Here is a 19,223-nt window from a genome sequence, read left to right as displayed (position 1 = left end):
CCCCCCCCCCCCCCCCCACTTCTCCAGTTCAGTGCAGTTTTAGTTTGCAAGATTCTTTCAGGGCTGCAGAGCAGTTAATCTTAGAATCCGCTTCTCCAAGAGCATCTTGCTTTTTATCTCTGTTCTCTATATTGGGGTCTGGGATTCTGCTGCTAAAAAAAATTTGAAAACCAGATGTCTAGAGCATTTCTGCAGTGTTCATGGTCTGCAAGGGCGGCCCAAGGGGTTTGTGAGTGAGGGCTACACCTCCTGCTGTGTGTATTGCGGGGGTTGGGAGGTGCGTGGACCGATGCACCTGTGTGTTGCTCTTAGTCTGCTTCTGGAGCCTGGGTCCTTCCGGTTCTTCGGGAACTCATGATTCTCCTCCTTTCATCCCAGCCCGCTGAGGAAAACAACTTGGGGTTCAATGAGTAAATTCCAAGTTATATATACTCTCTCCTATCATACTCATTTCACAGACTAGGAAGCTCAGAGGGGTTGAGTAACTTGCTTGAGGCTACCCAGTTTGTAAGTGAAATGGCTTAGATTTGAATCCAGATCTGATTCTAGAATTCATCATTTTTTAGTACTGTATGCATCAGCCATGCTTTTACCTACAATCAAGAATATTTATTATTCTCTGTCATTTCCCCCTCCTGGGGAGGTGGGCTGGGTAAACTTAGCACTGTGTAAAGTAGTATGATATGTATATCCCAATTTTATTCACCTTGAAAGTACTGCTTTTGGATGTCTGGCTGAGGTGGGAGAGTTGGGGGCCCAGGCTCGGGGTCCTCAGTTCCTTCAATGTCAGGGTCAGGGGAGAGGTCTGGGAGGCTTACCTCCCAGCTCCTGAAACTGGACAGTAAAGTCAACATCTGAGAGCTTCAGAGCACTTTCGCTGCTGGTTGCCCTCCTCTTTCTCTAAATCTTTCTCTGGTGCTTTCTGGTCTTGCCCTGGATTTGTGATGGAGTCCTTAGAGCGTGGCTCAGCCATGAGGAACTGGGAACAACCTGCTCGGAAGGTTCCAGGTGTGAATGGGGGCAGGGCTTGAGGAGGACTGGAATGGAGTGTGTGGGGGGCCATTGATCAGCTCTGGATTGCTGTCCACTGACTGTAGAGATTGGAGCCCCAGGTTGGTGAGACAGTGCAGCCAATCCGTGGGTCCCATCGGGCACAAAGTTGTTTAATGGTGTCTCCAGTATGGAGCTGTGAGTTATGCTACTGTTAAGGCCATGCTTCTCCTCAAGTTGTGAATATTAATTTTATTCCCCTTTTCCAGGGTGCCCCATGTCTCCACTTGAGGGAGTGGATACAGACCTACTGTAAGGGCTTAGATGCCCTCACGAAACACTGGAAGGAAACTTGGAAAAAAAATCCAAGGACTAGGTTGCTGGAAGAAAAATCCAGCTAGCTTGTAGGCCCCCAAAGCCTCAGATTCATCCAGAAAACTGGGGAGAGTTTTTCATTAGCTAGCTCTTTCTCTGGTGCAACCACGTTTAAAAAGTCAAGTGTGGGGAGAAGGGATCGGGGACACCGAGCTTGTTGAGTCCTGGTGGGCAGAATCCCTCCCCTGGACAGGACAGAGGGTGACAAGCCCCAGAGCCATCCAGGAGGCTCAGCCCTCGCTCTCCCTCCTGTTGCCAAATATTTATTTACTGAGAACTGAATTCTCCAAAGCTGGAGCTTAAGAGCTACAGCAGCTCCAGGACGGGCCGACTCATTTCTCCCTGATCAGCCACAGCTTGGGTTGCCGTTCACTCATTCTGTGGAAGTGGGGTGTCTGGGCCTTGCCCAGTGGCTACCCTCTGCACATCAGGGTCCCAGGAACGATAGAGCTGTACGTTGAGATGGGCCTTCAAGACCCCTTTTGTCATTCCACCCCTGACTTTGTAGAGGGGTGGCTGAGACACAGAGAGGGGAAGCTGCTGCCACAAGGCCCCACAGGTCCACGCAGAGAACCAGGTCCCAGAAACTGTCTTTTCGAAGGGGTCCTCCGAGGCACAGCCCCAGACTCCCCCAGGATGCTGGCCCTACGTGCCCTGCCCCGCTTTCCTTGGAACAAGGGCTGGTGTTTCAGATGAGGACTTTTTATGACTTCATTTCAGATAACGCAGTTGGGTACAGTTTGCCTGGTGGTTGCCTAAATTTAAACGAAGTGGGCTGGGGTGGGTGGTAGTGAAGAAGATTGGCTTGGTGCTTTCATTAAAGCACAATGTGTTGGGGGAAGGTTCGATTTTTATTTTTACTTCACTGAATGAGGGATGAGCACAGAGCTGTGGGTCTTTTTTCCCCTTTCCTTTTCTTTCTTTCTTTTTTAAATTATTAAATCTTTATATTCTCGAATCGGGACTGGTGGTGCATTTCGCTTTCAGACTGAGTATAAATTAAAGTAGGTTGAACTGGAATATTATTATTTTGCATTTCGTGATGATCAGGGACAGTGGTTGGGCCTCTTAAACATCTATAGATGAACTCTGGTTAGACTTGGGTTTCATTCCCAATTCTGGGCACTATGCTGGCTGCGTGACCCTGGTTATAATTTTCTAAACTTGACTTTCCTCTTGGTAAATTGTTGGTATCGATACCTATGTTTTAGAATTGCCGTGTATCTGAGTTCACATGTTGGAAACTGTGCCACAACATAGCTGCGTGCCACATGGAGGATACTCGTGAATTATTACTGGTTGTCCGTCCTCTGCTGTGCTTTCCATGCTTTGCCCCCAGCAAGGTGGGACTGGATCAGGGGGTGAGGTTGAGAGGATGGCCTCCTGAAGGAGGGGCGAGGGGGTGGTGTGGATGCATGTGCTGGAGTGTGTGTGTGTGTGTGTCTGAAGAGGACTTGGCGTTTGGAGGGAACCTGGCTTGTCTCCTCGGGGGGATATTAGAGATCTGAACATCTGGACCTTTGCCCCAGAGGACTGCCTTCCTGGGGTTCACCTCACTGATTTTTGTAATGAGTTTTCTCAACCTTTGAAAATCCAGATGTATAAATATGGTCTATTTATTGTGTCTCTGGTTAGAAAAGCAACATGTTATAGAAAAGTGGGAGCAGACAGAAAATCATAGAGAAGAAAATAAAAATCGTCCATAATCCCACCCTTCTGGGAGAAACCAGCATGAGGATTCTGAGGTCTGTGCGTCCAGTTTATTTTTCTGTGCCTGTATACATAGGGTGTGCTTCCTGCTGGTTCATTTTTACAAAACTGGAATCATATTGCACATATTGTTATGTAACATGCATTTCAAACAATTTTCTGTGAGCGTTTCCTAGTTGTAAACTGTTCTTTTAAAACACGGCTTTGGGTGGAGGCACAGCATTCCGCTATGCGGATATTCCATAACTTATTCAACCAGCCTCCCTATTGTTCGTCATTTAAATTGCTTTCCGTTCCTTTTGCTCCTTCGCCTCATGGTGCAGTGAATTGGGGAATGCAGATTTTAATAACTGCATCACTGTTTTAGGAAAGCAGTTTTCTGGCGAAGCACACTGAACAAAACGGTTTCATTAGTTTCAAGTTTGTTTTCACGCCTTCCACGCTCCCCTAGATCTTTGGGCTTTGTAGTGAATTCACCATCTGGGTAAGCCCTGTACCTCTTCTGCATTTCCACCCCGTCCTCCACATACTGCTCACCCTTCAACTATTTCTCCTCTGGTTATTAGGGGAGCGTGAACAACGAGAGATCACGACTGCCCCAGAAGATCCTAGTTCAAGCTCTGACCACGTCATTCTCTAGCAGGGTGCCCCTGAAAAATGTGGGAGCTTTTTAACCCTCTGTTTCTTTATCTGCAAAATGAAGGTGATAAGACCTTTCTGACCAGAGGTTGAAGGTGAAATATAGTTATGGCCTCACATCCGCTTTGTAACCTGAAGTTCCATAAAGATGTTGGTTGTTAGTGAAGATCACTTGGCGCTTGACCTTGAAGAATAATCACAGGGCCTGGTCCGGCGGTGCCGCAGCTGGCTTGCACCAGCTCTTGAGAGTTGATTCTGCCCATCTCTTCCCGACTCTATGACCGCTGGCCCTCATGTTGGTAGCTTGAGATGGCCCTACTGAGAGTATTTACGCCATGGAAATTGACAAATACTACAATGTCAGCTGTCCCCAAAGGTTCTGAAGAAAATCAGTCAGGGGAAGGAGATAGAGGCTGATGGGGCAGGGCTGGGGGATGTCTGACTCTCTGCCCTTGAAGCACAGCCTACCCTGTAGCCAGCCGAGCACCCTGTGTGCTGTAGCCCCTCGTCACCTTGTTGTTGGTTGGGTGTTTCGGAGCAAAGCCTTCCTCCATGGGGATGATACAGGAAGGCACATGGAGAGCACACGGTCAGCTCAAATCAGGCACACATACGCATTGCACCCTTCAGTGTACTGATCTCCGTTCTGAGGGCTCCCAGGATGTGCTGGGCTGGTGGAGTCAGCAGGAGGGCAGAGCAGTGAATGCAGGAGGGGGAGGAGGAGCTCTGTGGGGCTCAGGGGGTGGGAGAGGATACAGGGTTTAGAATCAGAGACCCACAGGATTAGCGGCTTCTTGGAGGCCAATGTTCTCATGGCACACACAGACCCAGGAAGGCATGGAGGGCAGGATGGCTCCCCTGAGGCCACCCTTGTGTTCACCAAGGGATGAAGCCCAGTGTTCCATTCCCGGTCCTGTGCCTTGTGCAACACCACCATCTCCCAGATTTTGTTTTTTTTTTTTTTATTCCTCGTTGGGGAATAATGGCAAATGGGTGCAGTAAGCTAGTTTAGGGACCTGCTGAAGGGCAACCCCTAATCCCAGGCATTCAGGAGCCAGAGTGGGTTACGAGGATGGGCTGCAGTACCTCCCAAAACATGCTGCTAGAAGATGGGCCCTCCTGGTATGTAAGAGACAAAAAGTATTTTAGGCTGCCCTCCCGTCCCCACCCCCATGCGTTACGGACAAGCCAGTGTCCACTGTGGCTGAGCCAACACTTATTCAGCATCTGCCCCACGTTCATTTGATAAGGTATTGAAAATCCCTGCCCTGGGAGATAGAGAACTGGGATCTAGGGTCCGCTCTGCTGTTATTAAGTCAGCTGGGGGAGACAGGTCTTGGTCTGGTTTCTTCCTCTGTAACAGGGGGTGCCTGGCCAAATGGTTTAATGTCTCTTTTTGCTCTGACCCTTTTTTTTTTTTTTTGCGGTACGCAGGCCTCTCACTGTTGTGGCCTCTCGCGTTGCGGAGCACAGGCTCCGGACGCGCAGGCTCAGCGGCCATGGCTCACGGGCCCAGCAGCTCCGCGGCATGTGGGATCTTCCCGGACCGGGGCACGAACCCTTGTCCCCTGCATCGGCAGGCGGACTCTCAACCACTGCGCCACCAGGGAAGCCCTCTGACCCTTTTTCTAAGCCGGAGATTCGACAGCGTCCCACTTCCAAAGCGTTTCAGTCTTTCAGTTCCTTTCCCAGGTGGCGACCACCCCTTGGAGCACAGGGTTTGGGGAGGGATTTCAGGGTTGGCTTGTGCTCCTCCAGGGCATTTCTTGGTCTGTGGGTGCCCAGTATTTTCCCGCATGGTTCCCAGTTCTAAGCCACCTGGTATTGGCTAGTGGTTAGGTGGCCATTGCCCACATAGAACGTTCCCCACAAAGTAAAACTCGCCCACAAGTGCTTTCCTAGCAGTGGGTGCACTGCTGGTGGGCAGGGGTGAGAAGTTGGGTGTACTTTCCTCACCGTTGGTCGGTTGGGATTTCGTGTCTCAGAACCGTAGTGTCCTCATCCTGGTACCGCCGGTGGCCTCCCACCGAAACTTTACAGTGATAGCAGAGCAAACACATACGCTTCAAAACTAAAATGTGACAGGGTGAGGTAGCAACAGGAAGTGGGGAAGTGAGCAGAGCAGAGCTTGTGATGTGTGCTCAGAATGCTGTTGACCTTTCCCCCCCGCCCTTTTAAAAATCGTATAGTTCACTTCAATGGTTGAGGTAGAAGCTCTTGTTTGTTTTAAACGGTTCAGCCTCTCGAGAGGCCTAAGGAGAGAGCGCATGGCGGGGGTAAAACAAGTTTAGGGAAGATGCAAACCACCCTTTCCCCGCCGTGCTTGGCAAAAGGTAGGCAAGTTCATGTCAGGTTGGTGTTCTCGAGGCTGTTTGATCCTTTCACTCCACTTTTCTTTACTAAGGGCTGGGGCAAGTTATTTAAATTGCTCTTCTTTTAGACCTCCCTCTGTAGGACTCTTCTTGACCTTGATTGAAGATGCGGTGGGGAAAGTGGAATTCTGCCCCCATGGTTTTTCTTTTTCTGCCTCCCCCTCAGTTTCTTACTTTCTACCGATGATTGAAGAAGGAGAGAAAGCAAATTCAGTAGTTTGTTTCTGGTATCGGGAGGGCCCCGTCTGTTGACTTTAACGAGACCGTGTCAAGCTGTCACTGCCTAGGGTGCCTCCCGCTGGAGAGGGCACACTTCACACAGGCGGGGACAGAACAGGGGCAAATCGCTGGCTGGCCAGATGGAGAGAGCGATTGTTAGTTTAGACAAATAGCTTTTCATCTGAAGAGCAAAAAGAGTCCTGAGGATGGAAGCTACGGGTAGGCATTCCCTGTTTGGATATTAGAGCCCAGTTAGCTCAGGTTGAATTAGCTACGTCGGGGCTTTGAGTGGGGTGCAGCCAGCAATAACGGTGCTGTGTGATAAGAGCTGTGTGTTTGTAGACGCTTCACCTGCCTTTCCACAAATTAGCCTCCTCCTAAGCTTATAAGTTTGGGAGGGAAGATACTATAGGCTCTCAGTGATGGCTGGGTAATCTTAACAATGAAATAGCGAAACAGGAATGGTAAGCCCCTACTCTCTTGGCACAGTTTGGATACCAGGTCATAGGTATCATCTTATTTAATGCTGAGGGAACTCTACTCTACAGATGGGCAGTGGAGGCCTGGGAACAGTAAGCTCAGTGACCCGAAATGATGAAACAGGTGTCCTGTCCCAAAGTTCACTTGGGTCAGAGCTTGTGTCTCCTGTATTGCCCTCTGTGTTCACTGCAATTGGTTTCTGAAATGGCTGGGTTTTGGGTGTGATCTGTGGCCTGGCCATAGAGTGTCTCTTTGGGGGAATTTTGCTGATCCAGGTGACGTCCTGACCCTGACTCCACTAGCTTTGTTGATGGATAGGCTGCATTGCCATGGATACAGGTACAGCTTGCTACCCTCCGCGGCTTTGTAGATTCATGTGTCAACTGTATTTCGTTGGAAATGTGCCAGGGTGAAGGTTATTCCAAAGAAAAACTGAAGTTTTTTTTTCTTTTTAAGGTACCCTTATCCCCAATTCTATTCAGTGTCTATGGCATTTTGGCTTTGCCGTGATCAAATTGTAGTAAGGCCTGCTCTGAGTGTCTGAGCTCAAGTCTTGCCGGAAGGGCTGTGTGGTACAGGCTCTTTTCACATGATTTTGGGCACCTTCTTACTTTCTTGTGGCTTCATTTCTGCTTTGTTGCTCTGTTGTTCAGTCTTGTTGGAGTAGAGGTATGGAAGGCATAGTGAGCTGGACGGTCTGCTAATTCAGAGAACTTGTACACAGTGAGTGGAACGAATAGGACATGGGGCTGAAACAGTTTTTTAAAACCCCGAGCAGGATCGCCTCCAGTGGAAACTTGGCATTCATGGGCTTGTATGGGGAGTCCCAAGCAAATTGCTAGCGGAGTCGCCACCTTCTGAAGAGCCCAAGCCTATGGTGTCTCTGACTCTGGTGATGCCACCGAGCTGTGTAGAGGCGTGCTAGGAGGAGTGGTAATAGCTGGTATTTTTGAAGTTGGTGAGACTTGAGGAAGGAAGGTAGGGCTCTCGTGGCAGTCTGGTTTTTATTTTATTTATTTATTTATTTTTAAAAATAAATTTACTTATTTATTTTTGGTCGCATTGGGTCTTCACTGCTGCGTGCGGGCTTTCTCTAGTTGCGGCGAGCAGGGGCTACTCTTCGTTGCTGTGCGTGGGCTTCTCATTGCGGTGCCTTCTCTTGTTGCAGAGCACGGGCTCTAGGCGCGCAGGCTTCAGTAGTTGTGGCGCACGGGCTCAGTAGTTGTGGCTCGCAGGCTCTAGAGCGCAGACTCAGTAGCTGTGGCGCACGGGCTTAGTCGCTCTGCGGCATGTGGGATCTTCCCGGACCGGGGCTCAAACCCGAGTGCCCTGCATTGGCAGGCGGATTCTTAACCACTGCGCCACCAGGGAAGTCGCGGCAGTCTGGTTTTTCGTGTTTTATGAATCAAACAGGCAGAGAGGTTGGTTTGTGTGATTGGGAGCTGTACCACTTGGCTGTGGTCAGTGGAGGGTCGTGTAGGTGGACCCTGCTCAAGTCTTTCTCATTCTTCTGCCGCTGGGGGTTGGGCACCATCCAACTGAAAGAAGAGTATAAACAGATGAAAAGTCATTCTCAACTTCCGGTCCAGCTTCATTTTAATGTTTCCCATCCTGTTCCTTAATAAAGTTAACCTTAATAAAGTTAACTTTTTAAAAGAAAATCCATGATGAAATCAAAGCGGAATCTTTCAACATTTATTGGAGTTCAGCCCATGTTCTGTTATCTCCCAGTTGGTTTTAATACCCTACGAGCCAGACAGCTCCCCGGTGGAATCTTGCAAATTAAATGTAGTATCTTGGTCTGTTGATTGTAAAATTCTTGCGGGAAGTGTGGCCCGGAATGTGAACATGGGAACGAGTTTTTTTTTTTTTTTTTTTTTTTTTTTAATTAAAAAGTAGTTCTCTATCTTTGATTATTTGTTTAAGCTCTGTAAGGAGTTCAGTGTTCAGCACTGGGGAGGGGTTGCCTCCCCAGCTCGCCCATGAACAGGGAGAATATATTTGAACAGTTTAGAATTAAGAGTGCTTGTGGTTTAGAAACCCACCTTTTCTGCCATTAACCACCAGTGAATGCCAGCCTGAAATGTGTTCTTGTGCCAGAGTAAACCGCAAGGTTGTGGAAAAACGTAAAGGAAATGGGGGGTAAGTTAGTAGTAAAAGGTGAAGGCTGGTTGTGGGCTGGGGGAGGGAGAGGCTGCAGAACAGATGGAGGAGAAAGGAACGCAGTCTGTGGGGTCCTTGGCCTTAGGCAGGCTTGGACTTTGCTAGAGAGAGAAGGTTCACAGTATGTGAACTAAACACTGATGTGCTACCTTCTGCATTTCCTTAGATTTGTATTTTCAAACTTCATAGAACAGGCAGCACGAAGGACACGGTTTACTTTTGTTGGAGTGGTTTTAGCTCCACCAGCCCACCTCTGTTAGGTTAGACTTAAGGCATCTAGGAGACTGGTTCTCAGTTAGGGGTGATGTTGCCCCCAGGGGACATTTGAAAATGTCCGGAAGTTCCCTGGTGGTGCCCTGTGGCCTGGGTTCAATCCCTGGTCGGGGGACCTAAGATCTCGCAAGACCCCACAGAGTGGCCAAAAGAAAAAAAAAGAAAGAAAGAAAAGAAAATGTCTGGAGACGTTTTTGGTTGTCACAACTGTTTGGGGGGCAGGGGGGAGTCTTACTGGCGGCTAAAGGGTAGAGGCCTGCACAGGACAGCCCGCAGGACAGAGTCATCAGCCCAAAGTGTCAGTAGTGCCGAGGCTGAGAAACCTCGATCTCGGGGCTTGGTTGCTGTCCATTCATCCTTCAACACAGCAGTGTCTTGGCCCTGGGCTGTGCGAAGTGCACACTTCTACTGGAGTGGAATCGCCAGGTCTGGAAGGCTTACTGCTCCCAAGATCTGAGAGTGTCCCGAGGAATTGGCATCTTGACCCAGCTGTAATAATTTTGCAGCTTAGAGTCATTTTTTCCCCACACTTTTCTTCTGACAATTCTCCATCTTATCTTGCTGCTCCGTGAACCTGTCCCCCAACATTAATTCTCTAACTTAGTGCGTTTTGCCCCTGCCCCATACAAAATGCTGTAATTGGAATTTTTCTTTCTTTTCTATCTCTACCACCCATCTTAAAGCTGTATTGGATGAGTCCTTGGTCCTCTTTGGGGAATCTGTTTTTCTCTACCCTAAAACAGGTTAATGAGTCTCCAAATTGCTTTTCTGCATAAGGTGTGTCCCATGTGCCATTTTCTCCCTCCCCCATAGAGAATTTAAAATATGAACTATTTAATAAACTATAGACTTACCAGCAGTCAACTGTAAAACACATGCCTCTTTCAGGCCACTTTTTGACAAGTTTCAGGTAAGAATGATAGCATATTAAATTATTAGGCAGTTTTATGACTGTGCAGGGAAGATTTATCCTTCGATGAATAAATATTGCTGTAACCCGATTTAGAACTTGACGAATACCGATTTATGGCTTAAAATATATAAGGGTTGTTTTATGATGAAGTGGCAGTGGTGGGGGGCAGGGTTAAAGTGATGGCTGTGGCACCTTTGAGTAATATGCCATTAAAATGTTGCTGCAGGCAGAGCTGCTGGGAGGATTCTCGGTGGCTTCTGCGGGTACCTGCCACTGCTGGTGGGAATCGGGGTCCAAGTCACTTTGTGATGCCCAGTCCCAGCTGATAGCGCTTGGAAGCACTATTTAAAATGTGGGTGCCCCTGGGTCCCTAGCGGTTGATGCTGCAGTGCACCTTCTGAAGGATTCCACTTGCCTACGTATGGAATTTCAGGGTAGCAGTGGTCAATGACAGTACATTTTTCAGGTAAGGAAGGCAGCTTTGAGGATGAATGCTTTCAAAACCTAATTGAGGAGGGAAGCCAGTTTCGTGTTTTGGATGTGGTGGTTGTCCTACTTTTTTTTTCCCTCAAATCCTTACTTTTTTTTTTTTTTTTAAATTGAAGTATAGTTGATTTACAATGTTGTGTTAATTTCAGGTGTACAGCAAAGTGATTCAGTTATACATATATATGTATATATATATATATTCTTGTTCAGATTCTTTTCCCATATAGGTTATTACAAAATATTGAGTATAGTTCTCTGTGCTATACAGTAGGTCTTTGTTGTTTTTCTATTTTATATATAGTAGTGTGTATATGTTACTCCCAAATTCCTAATTATCCCTCCCCTCCCACCTTTCCCCTTCGGTAACCATAAGTTTGTTTTCTACGTCTGTGAGTCTCTTTCTGATCATCCTACTTTTGAACAAAAAAATCTGGGACATTTGAACTGACAGATATGGATGCTTAGAGGAATAGACGAGAATTTATCACTGAGACTGACCTGTAATATCTGTTGCATGTATAGGTGCCTCATGGTGGTAGAGCTAGATCAGTTACTCCTGATCTCTTCTTATTTGTTTATTGAATAATGTGTGCACAGGGTATAAAAGTTGGAGGTCACAAAGAGTCAAAAGTGGTGTATAGTAATTCTTCCTCTCCTTCTTGCCCCAGTCTCCCAATTCCCCTTTCCAGAGGTAACTCCTGTTATTAGCTTTTGGGTTATCTTTTTCAAAGTTACTCTATGCATCTAAATGCATATATGAACTGATAGTATTTTTGAACAACTGCCGGCGTACTATTCATGTCGTCTGTGCCTTACTTACCTTACCTAACAGTATACATGGAAAATTATCCCGTGTCATGACATACAGAGTGCCCTTACTGCTTTTTACAGCTACATAGCATTCCATTTCATGGATGAACCATAATTTATTAAAGAATCCCCTGACAGTGGATATTGAGGCTCTTTCCAGGCTTTTGTCATTACAAATCACACTGCAGTGAGTATCCTTTTATACACATCATTTTGCACATGTAGGAGTATGTCTGCAGAAGAAATTCTTAGAAGCGGAATTGCTGGTAAAAGCATATATACATCACTGGTATTGGTAGACATTGCAAGTATCCTTTCAAGGAGGTTGTAGCGATTTACACCCTCAATGAATGAGACATCCTCGCCAACACAGTGAGTTATCAAACTTTTTGATCTTTGCCAGTCTGATAGTTGAAAATTGGTAGCGCAGTTTGTTTTAATTTGCATTTCTTTTATGAGTGCGGTTGAGCATTTTTTCACAAGGTTAAGATCCATTTGTATTTCCTTTTCTTGCGATTCATATTCTTTACCCATTTTCCTATCAGGTTGTTGGTCTTTCCCAAGTCTATTAGCTTCGGTATCTCTTTGGCCCATTTCTGTATTTGGCAGAGCTCAGTCCTGCGGGCTGAGGCAGACCCGTGCGTTCAAATGAGGCTTGGAGAGTGAGATGGATGATGAAGTGGGTCCATTTTCTTGGGTGTGGCCATTGCTGCCTCTGAGGCAGCTGGAGTCCCTGAGCCTAGTGGTTTCTGGTCTCACCCCAGCTGTGCTCCTTCAGAGCTGGCAGCAGTCGGACTCAGGCAGACAGTGAGTGCCTGCTGGTGTGTTGAACACGTGAGGATGGATTGGTTTGGGGGGTGGACGTGAACGAGACTGGGGAAGCCGAGGTTGGGAGGAGGAACGGAGCATGGGGATGGGGCACTGAGTATTAGCATTTAGCAGATTCACAGGAAAGAAGGACGGCAGCCACACGGAAAAATTTCAAATACATTGTGTCTGGGAAGTCAGGAAAAATAGGATACACTTATTTTTAAGTAGTATGTCAGTTCCATTTTCAGTACGATGCTCAATATGTTTATTTCAACCTCAGTTGAAGTTTATCTAAATGTAAAGTGTTGGTTCTTAACCTAGAGTGAGCCCTCCCCCTCCCGCCCCCCAGCTCCAGGGCATTTGGCAAAGCCCGGAGACATCTTTGGTTGTCACATTCACAGGGGAGGGGAAGGAGAATGTCACTGGCGTCTGGTGAGTAGAAGCCAGGGATGCTGCTAAACATCCTACAACGCGCAGGACAGCCCCACAATAAAGAATTTTCAGCCCCAAATGCCAAGTGTCAATACATGAAAAACCCTTATATAAAGCAATGGGGTCCAGTTGTTAATCTGGGCGATGGGGTGGGGGGAAGCACAACAGATCCACTATTTCCTTCAGTTTTCAGACAGTTTGGACACTCTGTAATGTCACAGTTTGAACTCACTGATTTATTACAGTTAGATGAACTTCACCTGAAAAGGTATGGAGGTTGAAGAAAAATATACTGAGAATTTTATTTGGAAACGTAACTAGCGTACTGTTTTAAAGGAAGTCCATCCTATGTTTGCTGGGGGTCCCCTGTGGGCTTCCAGTGGGAGCAGGGACCTGTCACTGCCGCCTGCCCCTCCTTACTGCTTTCGCTCTTTGCCCTGTGTACACACTAGATACAGAAAGGGTAGGATTTTCTTAACCTGAGACTCCCGAAAGTAGAGGGCCAACACTGCCCCAGCAGGGTGGCATTTTCAGGGTATCCAGGATCTGAGCACAGTGGGAAGACGGTGCTGGGACCCCGCTGGTCTCTGCTTGAGTCTCCAGCACCCCCGTCTCCCAAGCAGGGTGCCTGCTGTGGGTGGCCTTCAACCCCAGAGGTTCAGAGGAAGCAGCAGAAATACCCTTGGATTTTCCCCTTTTTTTGTTTTCAGAGACGGAGGTGGCTGAGATCGTGGGGTGGGGAGCCAGACTACCCAGCTGAAATCTTTATTCCTCAGCTCTGCATAACTTTGGGCAGGCCTCAGTCGCCACCTCTGTAAAAGGGGAGCAGTATTAGCCTAGTAATGAAGATTAACCGAGTTAGTATATGGAGAGTACTTAGCACAGTGCTGGTAAGTGCTAGCGATCGTTTCAGCCCAAGGAAGTTCCAGCTTTCTTGCCCCTCCTCTGCAGTTCTGTGGAAACCCTTTGCTGAGATGAGCCAGCATTCTAGATTCCAGGGGGAGCCTGGGGGCTTCCCTGAGTCCCCATGTACGGAAGTGCCCCTCCCCGAGTCTGGGTTGGCCTCTGCTTCCCCCAGGAGGCACCAGCCCTGTACTCTCTGTCCCCAGCTCCGCCCACCCACCCTGACCTCCTCCATCTCCCCTGGGCCTGCCTCTCTGAGATGGGTCTCCTCTTCATCCCACTCTCCTGATTCCAGTTTCCCATTTCCCACCACATCATTTGGTGTGACTGCCTTGGAAAAGCCCAAGTTGGAAGGTGAGGGGACGGTCATATCTGGGCCATGGGCCGCCCTCCCACATAGGACTTTGCTTTGGTCAAGCCTGGACTGGTGGGCTCCCTGCCCTCAGTCCCCAAGGGGCATTTCAGCTTGGCCTCCACCACCGTCACCAGAAAGGGTTATTTATAAAATGGGGACAGCCTTTGGCCGGAACCTATAAACAGTCTATCCAAAAGTTGTTTGGGTGAAGCCAACTTTTAATTTTGTTTTCTTTTCATTCAACGTGGAGGTCCATATTCAGATAGTTTTCATGGATCATTTAATGGCCGGGGATCACAAGGGTCTCATCCCTGGGTGGGTGGTTTAACTTGAGGGCTTCAATCAGCACCTTGTTTTAAGACATCACTAAATATACAGAAGCCTCATGGGATGCAGTGAGGGAAAGGAGCAGGTAAACCCTGTCTCCAAGGAGCTTCCATCCAATGGGGGTGGTACAGCCCCTCACATCAGGTGCTCCCAATCTGTTGGGGGAGATAGAGCCTCAGCCCTCATGGAACCCCCAGGCTGATGGAGGAGACATAGGATGAATTCACAGTCCGATTGATGGGCGAAGTTGTTGGTATTCTAGGCGAGCTCTCAGTCTGATGCGGGAGAGACAAAGTCTGCTGATTCAGCCCCATGGAGGAGACCTGAGTCTTGCTTTCAAGACCTTCAGTCTGATGATGTGAGACACAGACAGAACCCTCAAGGAAACGGATAGGATAGAGCCGTTCTTAACTCTATAACTTTCTTTCTTACGCATGATGGAAGTGGGGGAGATAGGAGAGACTTGGGCAGCCTGGGGTAGAAGCAGATTCAGCAGCGGCCTTTGATTTGGCTGCAGAAGCCACTTTCACCGGCCTCTGCTGGCGGAGCACCCCCCTGAAACATTGTGTGGGGCTGTGCTATCTTTAGTGGTCACCCTTCGTAATCTTTAGAGGACGTTGCTGACGTGGCTGCTTCCTGGGCTGGACCTTTCTCCCTAGTGAGCCGTGCCTTTCGCAGGGCGAGAATTTGTTTTGGGGCGGGGGAGGCAGTGGGGAGTGATTGGGGACTTCTAAAACTGGGCTGCTGTTCTATGCCTTCTCCCGAGTCAGAGGGTGAGACTTTTTAGACCCTTTGAGCAATCCATCTTAGGGTCAGAAAATAAGAATATTGTAGAAAGAAATATCATTAGGCATCATGTAGTCTTCTTTTTCTAATTAAAAAAAAAATTTTTTTTTTTAATTTGTATTCACCGCATGGCATGCGAGATCTTAGTTCCCCGACTAGGGATCGAACCCAGGCCCCGGAAGTGAAAGCGCTGAGTCCTAACCACTGGACTGCCAGGGAATTCCCAAGACATCATCTAGTCTTACCTTCACATTTCACAGAGGAGAATGTGGAGGCCAGAAGGGAAGTGTTTTTCTCAGTGCTGCTTAGTAGCTACACTGGGCTTATGGCCTGGTTCCTGAATCTGGTCCCCAACACAGGCCTAGTAACAATAGTTTCAGGCAAGTCCTGCTAAACCTTATGGCAGGCCAGTGATTCCCCTGCTCAGAGCCCTGTATGCTCCCATCCCGCTTGGAGTTAAAAACCAAAGGCCTTATCGTGGCTTCAGGGCCAGCCAGATCAGGCTCCCCACCCCTTGCCTCTGTAACCTGCCACTTTCTTCCTCATTCATGCCACTCTAGACTTCTGGTTGTTCCTTGAATACACTAGGACATTCCTACCTCAGGGCCTTTGCACTTGCTGATCCTTTTGCCTGGAATATCTTCCCTTAGATATCTATGTGGCTCACTCCTTCACCTTTTTCAGAGTCCTTACCTGGCCATCCTAGATAAAATGCTCTCCTTCTCTGCCCTTCTCTATCCCTCTTATCCTGCTTTATCTTTTCTCCAGAGCATTTGTCACCATCTTACATGGTATATATTCATTTACTTATTAACTCTTAGTTTCCTCCCTTTAGAATATAAACACCAAAACATGGTCTGTTTCGTTTGCTGCTGTGTCCCCAGCAACCAGAACGTGCCTGGCACGTAGTAAGTGCTCGGTATCTATTTGTTCAAGGAAAGAAAAGAAGAGTAAAGGTGGGGGTGGGGGGCGGGTGGAGGATGAAACACAAATTGAAATCCAGGCACTTTGTGTTAAGGATGGTTAGATTGGGTTAGTTTTCTTTCTTTCTTTCTTTTTTTTATTTTTTTATTTTTTTATTTTTTTATTTTTTATTTTTTTTGCGGTACTCGGGCCTCTCACCATTGCGGCCTCTCCCGCTGCGGAGCACAGGCTCCGGACGCGCAGGCTCAGCGGCTTTTTTTTTTTTTTTGGCTGCATTGGTTCTTCGTTGCTGCACGTTGGCTTTCTCTAGTTGCGGTGAGCGGGGGTTGCTTTTCGTTGCGGGCCGCGGGCTTCTCATTGTGGTGGCTTCTCTTGTTGCGGAGCACGGGCTCTAGGCGTGCGGGCTTCAGTAGTTGTGGCACACAGGCTCAGTAGTTGTGGCTCGCGGGCTATAGAGTGCAGGCTCAGTAGTTGTGATGCACAGGCTTAGTTGCTCCGTGGCATGTGAGATCTTCCCAGACCAGGGCTCAAACCCATGTCCCCTGCATTGGTAGGCAGATTCTTGACCACTGCACCACCAGGGAAGTCCTTGGATTAGTTTTCGATTTAGAAAAAGGGTAATATGTATCGGGGTGGCAGCGATCCATCACTTTCCAACGGCCATCTGGACCTTTCTGTGTGGTGTGGTAGGCTGGCGGCATTTCCTGTCTGCCCCCAAGCTCTATCTACCCTGCGTGATCCTTGTACCTATAACTGCAAAAAACTAGGTTAAACTTCACTCTTCCCAGAAAAAGAGTGTTTTATGAATGTCCTGAATGTGGAAAGGCTCTGAATGCTGCATCGGAGCTCTCTGGCCCTTCGCCAAGTGATGGGCTAGAGATTGCGCTGGTGGAAAGAAGCTGCATCTTCTTTAGGGTGTATAAATCTTACGTTTATCTGCACGACCAGACTCCCTCTTCTGAGGGACAAAGACAAGCACTGGAAGATTTGAGTTGAGGATCCAGGAGAAAATTGGGTGTAGGGGGCATACACCCCGTATATGAATTTTGGTTGGACTTATGAAATTGGGACATAGGAAGGGGAAGCTGCAAGCTCCCGGGTTCTGGTCCTGCCCCTTTTTGTGGGTGGCCTTGGTGGCTTACTTCCCCTCTCACAGCCTAGCTTCCTCATCTATAAAATGAGACTTGGACCACAACCCTGGGTGGGGGGCGGGAGGGATGTGTTTAAGGCTCCTGGGGATCCATGTGTATGTGGTCCCCGTGGTCCCTTCTAGTTACTGACATCAGCATAGATGGCTGCATTTAAGTTCACTGCTGTCTTTGGATCAAATACCAGATACTTGGTGAAACCATGGCTTCCTTGATATGCTGGAAATGAAGGTGACAGTTTTTTAAGAAAACTAAATGTTTAAAAAATTTTCTCAGTGCTGGTTACTTTAGTAAGTATGGGGTTTTTTTCCTTTTTTCTTCTTGGTCTTAACCTGTAAGCGATTACAAGATCAAACAAGTTTCAGTTTGAGTCTCCCCGGCTTTACAGTCTGAGCCTGCATCACGTTGACTTATCACATTTACTTTCAACTAGTCTGGCTGTTCCAGGGAGGCCTTATCAGCCAACTGTTCAGGCCTCAAGGTAGGAAGACGTGGTTTTGGGCAGTTTGGAAGCTGGCTTTTCAGCATCGCTATAGACCTGGCCCCTCTCCGCACTTATCTGCAGACCCCACCCCCTGCCCCCCAGCCCGACTCAGTGAGCTGTTTGTTACGCAGCGATCTGCTTGGGAAGATTGTCTGAGTTCCAGCCCCGTCCCAAACCCTTGCCCCTTGCCCAGGACCAGCTACATTTGCTGGGCCCAGTGCAAAATGGAAATGGGGGGCCCCTTGTTTAAAAATTACTAAGAATTTCAAGATGGGGACAACAGAGCATTCAACCAAGCTGGGGGGCCCTGTGAGCCTGTGAAGCTGGCTCTGCTCTCCCATCTTCCATTACCAGGGCCATGGAGACTTATAAAACACATTTTAAGAGTCATTATAAATTCCCTCAGAAGGAATTTGAGTTGTTTCTGTCATGGCCTGTCTGATTCAGGGCTGCTGTCCTGAGCCACTGTGTGTTTGGAAAATCATGCCAGCCCAGTGGGGAGGGTTTGGACAGTGTCCATGGGTGCTGATGGGAGGCGCAGAGAAGGCTGGTTTACAAGTGGTTGCATTGCCGAAGCAGCCCCGAGGATATCGGGGGCTCCTTTCTTGTAGGAGCACCATTTGTTTGCCTTTTAAAAAGTCTTTTGATGGATGAACAAGATGTGGTTTATCTCTACATTGGAATATTATTCAGCCATAAAAGGGTATGAAGTACTGACACATGCTACAACGTGGATGAACTCTGAAAACATTGTGTTAAGTGAAAGAAGCCAGACACAAAAGGCCACATACTGTGTGGTTCCGTTTATGTGAATTATCCAGAGTGGGCAAGTCCATAAGATAGCAATTGGTTGCCAAGGGAAGAGGAGAAGGACTGACTGCTAACGGATATGGTTTTCTGGGAGGATGATGAAAATATTCCGAAATGAGGTGGCAGTGATGGGAATACAACTTGGTGGATATGCTAAGAAACACCGAATTGGTCAGCTTAAAGGGTAAATTTTATGGTTTGTGAACTATACCTCAATTTTTTAAAACTAGAAGGAAAAAAAAGGTCTTTCGAGGGCTCAGCATTTAACTCTCTACCCCTCTGCCCTTGGTGGATGTAGCTGATTCAGTGCAGGAGCGGCCGTTCTCTCCTTCCACAAACCCCATCCCTTTTCTTCCTGCCTCACCCTTGGTCACAGGTAATCTTTCCAGCATCCCTCCCGCAAAGCCCATTTTCCAGGAAAGATCTTTTGGAAGTATTCATGCTGAGCAGATATGTGGCTGCTCTCCCGAGGCATTTGCATATTAGCTTCTAAAGGGAGAAAGCTTTTAGGTGAGAAGAACAAACGTTTAATTTTAGAATTCCAAGTAAGAGCAAGTGTGTGTGGAAGGTTATTATTTTTCACTGGGTGGAGTGCTCTTGGTGGTTGTGGAGCTCCGGGGTGGCAGGTGGTTCTGGAGCTCCGGGGTGGCAGGTCCCCTTTCCACCCATGCATCCGGCTGACCCCAAGGCAGGGCCAGGCTGGTGGGGAGTGGCAGGCTTAGAAGCATCCCTTCAGGATGATCATCTTTGCCCAGACCCACCCAGAATTCCTCTAACATTCTTCCAGAGAGGGGGGCATTTTGACTTTGGG

At 48.0% G+C, this 19,223-nt stretch overlaps 1 protein-coding gene across 8 annotated transcripts in view; it reads left to right on the top strand.

Annotated features, from left to right (window-relative positions):
• Positions 1-19,223, top strand: part of TRERF1 (transcriptional regulating factor 1) — a 226,292-nt gene that overhangs the window by 75,138 nt on the left and 131,931 nt on the right. Inside the window, exon 1 of one of the 8 annotated variants that reach the window (XM_024765903.1) lies at positions 5,922-6,047. The exons of 6 other annotated variants lie outside the window; for them this stretch is intronic. The gene's annotated coding sequence lies outside the window, so the exon portion shown is untranslated. Of the gene's footprint in view, positions 1-5,921; positions 6,048-7,454; positions 7,509-19,223 lie in introns of those variants that run through there. One more of the 8 variants, XM_024765905.1, reaches the window with a different exon arrangement.

The sequence above is a fragment of the Neophocaena asiaeorientalis genome, unplaced genomic scaffold (assembly GCF_003031525.2).
Source record: "Neophocaena asiaeorientalis asiaeorientalis breed wild unplaced genomic scaffold, Neophocaena_asiaeorientalis_V1.1 scaffold46, whole genome shotgun sequence".
In the NCBI taxonomy this organism is placed as follows: domain Eukaryota; kingdom Metazoa; phylum Chordata; class Mammalia; order Artiodactyla; family Phocoenidae; genus Neophocaena; species Neophocaena asiaeorientalis.
Note: the sequence above shows the minus strand (reverse complement) of the source record. Positions and strands in the feature narration are given on the sequence as shown.